Source organism: Oncorhynchus keta, unplaced genomic scaffold, assembly GCF_023373465.1.
Source record: "Oncorhynchus keta strain PuntledgeMale-10-30-2019 unplaced genomic scaffold, Oket_V2 Un_contig_25050_pilon_pilon, whole genome shotgun sequence".
In the NCBI taxonomy this organism is placed as follows: domain Eukaryota; kingdom Metazoa; phylum Chordata; class Actinopteri; order Salmoniformes; family Salmonidae; genus Oncorhynchus; species Oncorhynchus keta.
In genome coordinates this window covers 9,375-16,718 of record NW_026284239.1, presented here as the reverse complement: position 1 = coordinate 16,718, position 7,344 = coordinate 9,375, and the positions used below count along the sequence as shown (strand labels likewise).

General features: G+C 45.9%; 1 non-coding gene across 1 annotated transcript; it reads right to left on the bottom strand.

Moving 5' to 3' along the window:
• Positions 1 to 603: 603 nt before the first annotated feature.
• On the bottom strand, positions 604 to 675 carry trnap-ugg (transfer RNA proline (anticodon UGG)). Its single transcript has one exon. It is a non-coding gene; the product is annotated as a tRNA-Pro (tRNA).
• Positions 676 to 7,344: the final 6,669 nt, after the last annotated feature.

Sequence of the window (7,344 nt, the reverse complement as noted above, 5' to 3'; positions counted from 1 at the left end):
GTCACTCCCAAAACCAATTCTTTCTTTGGCCGCCTCTCCTTCCAGTTCTCTGTTGTCAATGACTGGAACGAACTACAAAAATCTCTGAAACTGGAAACACTTATCTCCCTCACCAGCTTTAAGCACCAACTGTCAGCTCACAGATTACTGCACCTGTAAATAGCCCACCTATAATTTAGCCCAAACAACTACCTCTTTCCCTACTGAATTTATTTTATTTTATTTATTTATTTATTTTGCTCCTTTGCACCCCATTATTTTTATTTCTATTTTGCACATTCTTCCACTGCAAATCTACAATTCCAGTGTTTTACTTGCTATATTGTATTTACTTTGCCACCATGGCCTTTTTTTGTCTTCACCTCATTTGCTCACATCGTATATAGACTTGTTTATACTGTATTATTGACTGTATGTTTGTTTTACTCCATGTGTAACTCTGTGTCGTTGTATGTGTCGAACTGCTTTGCTTTATCTTGGCCAGGTCACAATTGTAAATGAGAACTTGTTCTCAACTTGCCTACCTGGTTAAATAAAGGTGAAATAAAAAATAAAAAAAATAATCTTGGACAGTACAACGAGCCTGTAGTGTTCAGAAAAGAAGGGCTCGTCCGGGATTTGAACCCGGGACCTCTCGCACCCAAAGCGAGAATCATACCCCTAGACCAACGAGCCTTGTTGAAAGAAAGGTAAACACAGACTATAAGTTCTGTTCCCCATCTGCCCTGTCACTGATGTCAGATGTGTGTGAAATCTGAGCCGTGTCCTTAGTGAAACTTTGTTACTTTACTCACCTCTACTGGTGGTGATGTATACTGCATCATCACTATAGTAAAGTTCTGACCTGTAGAAAACATTACATTTGTCAGTTATACGAGGCCATATATAGTATTATATATTGTATATATGTCCTCTGATGTATAACCCAATGATATCTTGTCCAAGGCATATTCAACACAAAAGAGCTGAAATATCCAGTAGAACTATAACCATACCTAACATATTCCAGAACACTTTACTTGACCCCTTTGTCATAGGTCTTAAGAGCTACATAACACAGTCAAAACCAGTACCTAACAGACGTCATACCAGAGCTGTTAAACTGGTACGATTTTAAAGAAGTGCCGTCTTTGTTTGCAGGTGGATTATTATGTATTTGCTGTGCTTGGGGTCTGGTCGTTCAAAGGCACTATCATAGCACCTGCTAGTAACCTGAGGTATGAAGAAAATATGATATCTCAGAAATCACAGCTTTTAATCGAGCATCAACAATAAACTACCTCTTTCCTATAAACAACCTATTTCCTGCCTACATGTATTATCTATTTCGTACAGCACTACCGCTGACCCCAGAATCATGACAATGATTGTAAACAAAACTCTACAATGTGGTTCTCATGAACAGCTTGGTTACTGGTCAAACAACTTTGATGACTTTGCAGAGGTCTGACCTTAGTTCTGTTGTTATGTCTTTGTTTTAGTACTATCATAGCACCTGCTAGTAACATTTACATTACATTTAAGTCATTTAGCAGACGCTCTTATCCAGAGCGACTTACAAATTGGTGCATTCACCTTATGACATCCAGTGGAACAGCCACTTTACAATAGTGCATCTAAATCTTTTAAGGGGGTGAGAAGGATTACTTTATCCTATCCTAGGTATTCCTAAGAGGTGGGGTTTCAGGTGTCTCCGGAAGGTGGTGATTGACTCCGCTGTCCTGGCGTCGTGAGGGTGTTTGTTCCACCATTGGAGGGCCAGAGCAGCGAACAGTTTTGACTGGGCTGAGCGGGAACTGTACTTCCTCAGTGGTAGGGAGGCGAGCAGGCCAGAGGTGTATGAATTGCCCTTGTTTGGGTGTAGGGCCTGATCAGAGCCTGGAGGTACTGAGGTGCCGTTCCCCTCACAGCTCCGTAGGCAAGCACCATGGTCTTGTAGCGGATCTTCAACTGGAAGCCAGTGGAGAGAGCGGAGGAGCGGGGTGACGTGAGAGAACTTGGGATGGTTGAACACCAGACGGGCTGCGGCATTCTGGATGAGTTGTAGGGGTTTAATGGCACAGGCAGGGAGCCCAGCCAACAGCGAGTTGCAGTAATCCAGACGGGAGATGACAAGTGCCTGGATTAGGACCTGCGCCGCTTCCTGTGTGAGGCAGGGTCGTACTCTGCGGATGTTGTAGAGCATGAACCTACAGGAACGGGCCACCGCCTTGATGTTAGTTGAGAACGACAGGGTGTTGTCCAGGATCACGCCAAGGTTCTTAGCGCTCTGGAAGGAGGACACAATGGAGTTGTCAACCGTGATGGCGAGATCATGGAACGGGCAGTCCTTCCCCGGGAGGAAGAGCAGCTCCGTCTTGCCGAGGTTCAGCTTGAGGTGGTGATCCGTCATCCACACTGATATGTCTGCCAGACATGCAGAGATGCGATTCGCCACCTGGTCATCAGAAGGGGGAAAGTAACCTGAGGTATGAAGAAAATATGATATCTCAGAAATCACAGCTTTTAATCGAGCATCAACAATAAACTACCTCTTTCCTATAAACAACCTATTTCCTGCCTACATGTATTATCTATTTCGTACAGCACTACCGCTGACCCCAGAATCATGACAATGATTGTAAACAAAACTCTACAATGTGGTTCTTATGAACAGCTTGGTTACTGGTTAAACAACTTTGATGACTTTGCAGAGAGTTTCACTCAACTTAAGTTAGTCATGCCTGCTCCCGCTTTTCCCCCCTGGCGTTCGAGGGCGCCAGGCTCCCCAGCATTGCGCACTCCTGCCACCATCATTACTCACACCTGCCTTCCCCCCGTCACACTCATCAGTGACTATTGGACTCAGCTGGACTCTATCACCTGTGTCAATACCTTCCCTATATATGTCTGGTTCCCTGCTCTGTTCCTTGCTTTGATTGTCATATGTATTTTTTTACCCGCTGTACCAACGTTGTGCCTCTCTTGTTACCTGTTTGTTCCTGTTTAAATGTTGACTCCCCGTACCTGCTTCTCATCTCAGGCGTTGGTCCTTACAAAGTTATGACAAAATCTAAATGAATAAACATAAGGTGTACAAAACATTAGGAACACATTCCTAATATTGAGTTGCACATGCTTCTGTCCTCAGAACAGTTCAAGATGTTCAAAAGTTCATAGATGGCCAGCATGGTCAAATAATCATCACTGGTCAGGGTTCCATAGCCGCAGGCAGAACAGTTGAAACTGGAGCAACAGCACGACAAGGTAGCATGTCTGGTGAAAAGGTCAGGGTTTCATAGCCACAGGAAGTTGGCTGGATGTCCTTTGGGTGGTGGACCATTCTTAGTACACAAGGGAAATTGTAAAAGCGTAAAAAACTCAGCAGCATTGATCAAAGATCAAGCAGGTGGTCTTTTACATGGAGGTCCTCTCTCTAGCTGTCCTGTTCCCCTGTTGACTGTCACCTGTCTGCACTATACCCCTTCTGAGTGATGCCTGTCTTGCATTGTTCTGCCCTGCCTCTGACCCCAGTTCCAGAGCATTGTCTGGATTCCCTCTGGCCTGGTCTGGCCTCTCCATACCTTTAGGTCCCCTCTTTACCTGTTCTACTCTCAACTCAGTCCTGCAGCCAGTCACTCAGTCAGTCAGTTAGTTACTAGCCTTGACTCTGACCCCAGTTCCACAGGAGCTGTCCATAGTCCCCCAAGGCTGGCCTGGTCTGACCCTCTCCCCCACAGCAAAGTCCTGCTAAGCCTTTTATACCTGAAAGTCCCCTCTATACCTGTCCTGCTGCAGTCATCAAGACACCTGCCTCTACCCTGCCCCTGAACCCAGCTCCATACCTGTAGGTCCCCTGTCTACCTCTCCACCTGTCCTGTCCTGTCCTGCTCTGCCCCTGAACCCACCTCCATACCTGTAGTTCCCCTGTCTACCTCTCTACCTGTCCTGTCCTGTCCTGCTCTGACCCTGAACCCAGCTCCATACCTGTAGATGTACAGGGCTCTACGGTACGATAGCTATATGCACATATGACTCTGAGTGACAGTCACTCGGCTCTCCTGGAACTCAAAAACCAGCGATGATAAGATTAGCGGAGGTTTGAAAATGTACTGCACAGCACCCTGGGATTTGTGGTTTCATTTTGGTAAATATGTATTTACAGCCAAACCAGTTTCATGCATCTGGCCTCCAGTGCGCTTACCCAGTCCGGTACGTCCTGTGTCTCCTCCACGCACTAGCCCTGAAGTGTGTGTCACCGTTCCAGTACAATTTGTGCCGGGTTCTACGCACCAGGTCTCCAGTGCGCATACACAGCCCAGTACGTCCTGTGCCAGTTCAGAGCACTCGCCGTGCGAAGTTTGTCATTGTTCCGGTACAATTTGTGCCGGTTCTACGCACCAGATCTCCAGTGCGCCTCCACAGCCCAGTACGTCCAGTGCCTACTCCTCGAACTCTCCCTGAAGTGCGTGTCTCCAGTCCAGTACATCCTGTGCCTGATCCTCGCACTCTCCCCCAAGTGTGCCTCCCCAGTCAAGTGCGTATCACCAGCCCGCTGCCACCTGTGCCGGCCCCACGCATCATCAGGCCTCCAGTAAACCTTCCCAGTCCAGAGCTTCCAGTGACAGTTCCCAAGCCAGAGCTTCCAGCGACGTTCCCAGTCCAGAGCTTCCGTGCTACGTTTCCCAGTCCAGAGCTTCCGGCGACAGTTCCCAGTCCACAGCTTCCGGCGACGGTTCCCAGTTCAGAGCTTCTGGCGACGGTCCCCAGTCCAGAGCTTCCGGATACGGTTCCCAGTCCAGAGCTTCCGGCGACGGTTCCCAGTCCAGAACTTCCGTGCTACGGTTCCCAGTCCAGAGCTTCCGTGCAACGGTTCCCAGTCCAGAGCTTCCGGCGACAGTTCCCAGTCCACAGCTTCTGGCGACGGTCCCCAGTCCAGAGCTTCTGGATATGGTTCCCAGTCCAGAGCTTCCGGATACGGTTCCCAGTCCAGAGCTTCCGACAACGGTTCCCAGTTCCTTCGACAGTTCCCGGTCCGGAGCTTCCTGAGACGGTCCACGTCCAGTCCAGCTCCATGGTAAGAGCCCTTCTCTGCGCTGATTCCCAGTCCAGGCACGGCGTCCTTTCCCGCTCCATTGCAGGATTCTTCTTCTGCGCCGATGTCCAGTCCAGGCACGGCGTCCGGTTCCACTCCATGGGAGGAGCCTTCTTCTGTGCCGGTGCCCAGCGGCATACAACCCAGCTCCATAGCCGGGACCCTCCTCTGCGCCGATGAAACGTCCTGCACCAGAGCCGCCACCGATGCTGGCGAATCGACGAACGGAGTGGGTACTTTGCCACACACCGGAGCTGCCACCGACGCTAGGTGAGAGCCTTTTTATTCCCTATTTTGGTCAAGTCGGTGTGTGACTAGGGTAGGTGATCTAGTGCATTTATTTCTATGTTGGCCTGGTATTCAGAGACAGCTGTTTATCGTTGTCTCTGATTGGGGATCATATTTAGGCAGCCATTTCCCCACTGGTTTTTGTGGGATCTTGTTTTTGTGTAGTTGCCTGCGTTCTTAACACACACTCTGCGAACCCCCATGTGGCCTCACCGAGGGCATCAAGATTACCTGCCTTCTCATATTCACGTTCCACCTCATCGTTAAGGTAAAATATACACTCAAAATCTACTTCTGATGGAGTGAACCACCAAATAAAACTATTATTACACTCCATAATACCTTAACACTACTCAACAAATACTATTAATATAACATATTATTCCGATATCATCTGATATCTATTGATCATGTGTAATACCATGGTCATACAGCTTTTGAGTACATTTCTCAATCAATTTCATACACTCTTAAAAAAAAATGGTTCTTTGGCTGTCCCTATAGGAGAACCGTCTGAAGAACTATTTTTGGTTCCAGGTAGAACAACTTCCACAGATGGTTCTACATGAAACCCCAAATGGTTCTACATGGAACCAAAAAGGGTTCTACCTGAGACCAAAAAGGGTTCTACCTGGGAACCGAAAAGGGTTCTACATGGATCCAAAAAGGGTTCTACTATAAGGCCAGCCTAAGATCCCTTTTGGAACCATTTTTTTCTGTGTGTAGATTGTAGTGTAGATTACTAGGCACATCATTCATTTACTGCTGTGAGGATCAGTAGCCTATTTGTTGGAAGTGATTCCTCCTTACTCTTTTTGTGGAGGTACCTGATACGTCATGAGGAGTTTTTGAAGTGTAAATGGCTGGTGGGCTACATGGTGGTCATCTCAGTGTCTGTCATTGACTGGACCTTGACCTTGAAAATGGCTTGTGATGATGTAAGCAAACTCACATGTATACCCCTTTATAATCTCTCCTCTGGGACCTTGATATGCTTTTTCACGTAATCCTATTCTATTATATTCTACAGTATGTTGAGTGTACAACACTTAGTAAGCTTGTGTCATGAAGAAGAAAACTCATCTGATTATTCTGTCCTGATATGTTTTGCATCATTTGTGTCGTAGACTATGAGTATCAGAAAACTTATTCGGCCATTCTACCTCCTTCACAACTCATAATTAATGAAGAAGACGTTGAAATTCATCAAAAGAACAATACTAGAAATAACAAGGTAATGGAATTGAATTGAGTCAAATGATTAGTGAGTACAGAAACGCACAAGGTCCTTCATTTTGGCTGACTATAGGGCTTTCTTCTTCTCTCCAGTGTGATCTTCCATGTTTGTAATGCTGCTGTTTGCAATGGGAGAGGTACAGTAACATCCCCAGTATCTGTTTATTGATTGGATATTGTGAACACTACTACAATGGATGTGTTTTTTAAGGCTCTAGGCCTATGGGACTTTTTTGTAGTTATCTGCTTTTTTTAGGTGAAGGCCAGTTGCCTTCAGAGGATTTTCTGAAGATTTATTTGATGTGACTATTTGTTTACTTTTTATTTAATCTTTATTTAACCAGGAAGTGATATTGAGGTCTGAAGACCTCTTTCTCAAGAGAGACCTTGCCAAGAAGGACAGATCAGTGAAAACACATAGAACGTTCTAATCACAGGGCATCGTCTACATAGCAAGTATTGATTTCTGTACCATTGTGTTGATTACAATAGAATTTAAGTATAAATATATTTCATAAACTGTTTTAATTGATTCAATCTGTATGTTCAATAAATGCTTACTTTACATGGTATCACTCTATTGTAGGAACGTACATTTTGATGAACCTGCTGACTGCCATCATATACAACCACTTTAGAGGATACTTAGTGGTGTGTAACTGGCTTGTTGTCGACTGTACTTCACAAAGTTAACAAATATTTAGGTAAGTGGGTAGGGAGTGTCGTAAGTGGGTAGTCAACTCTTC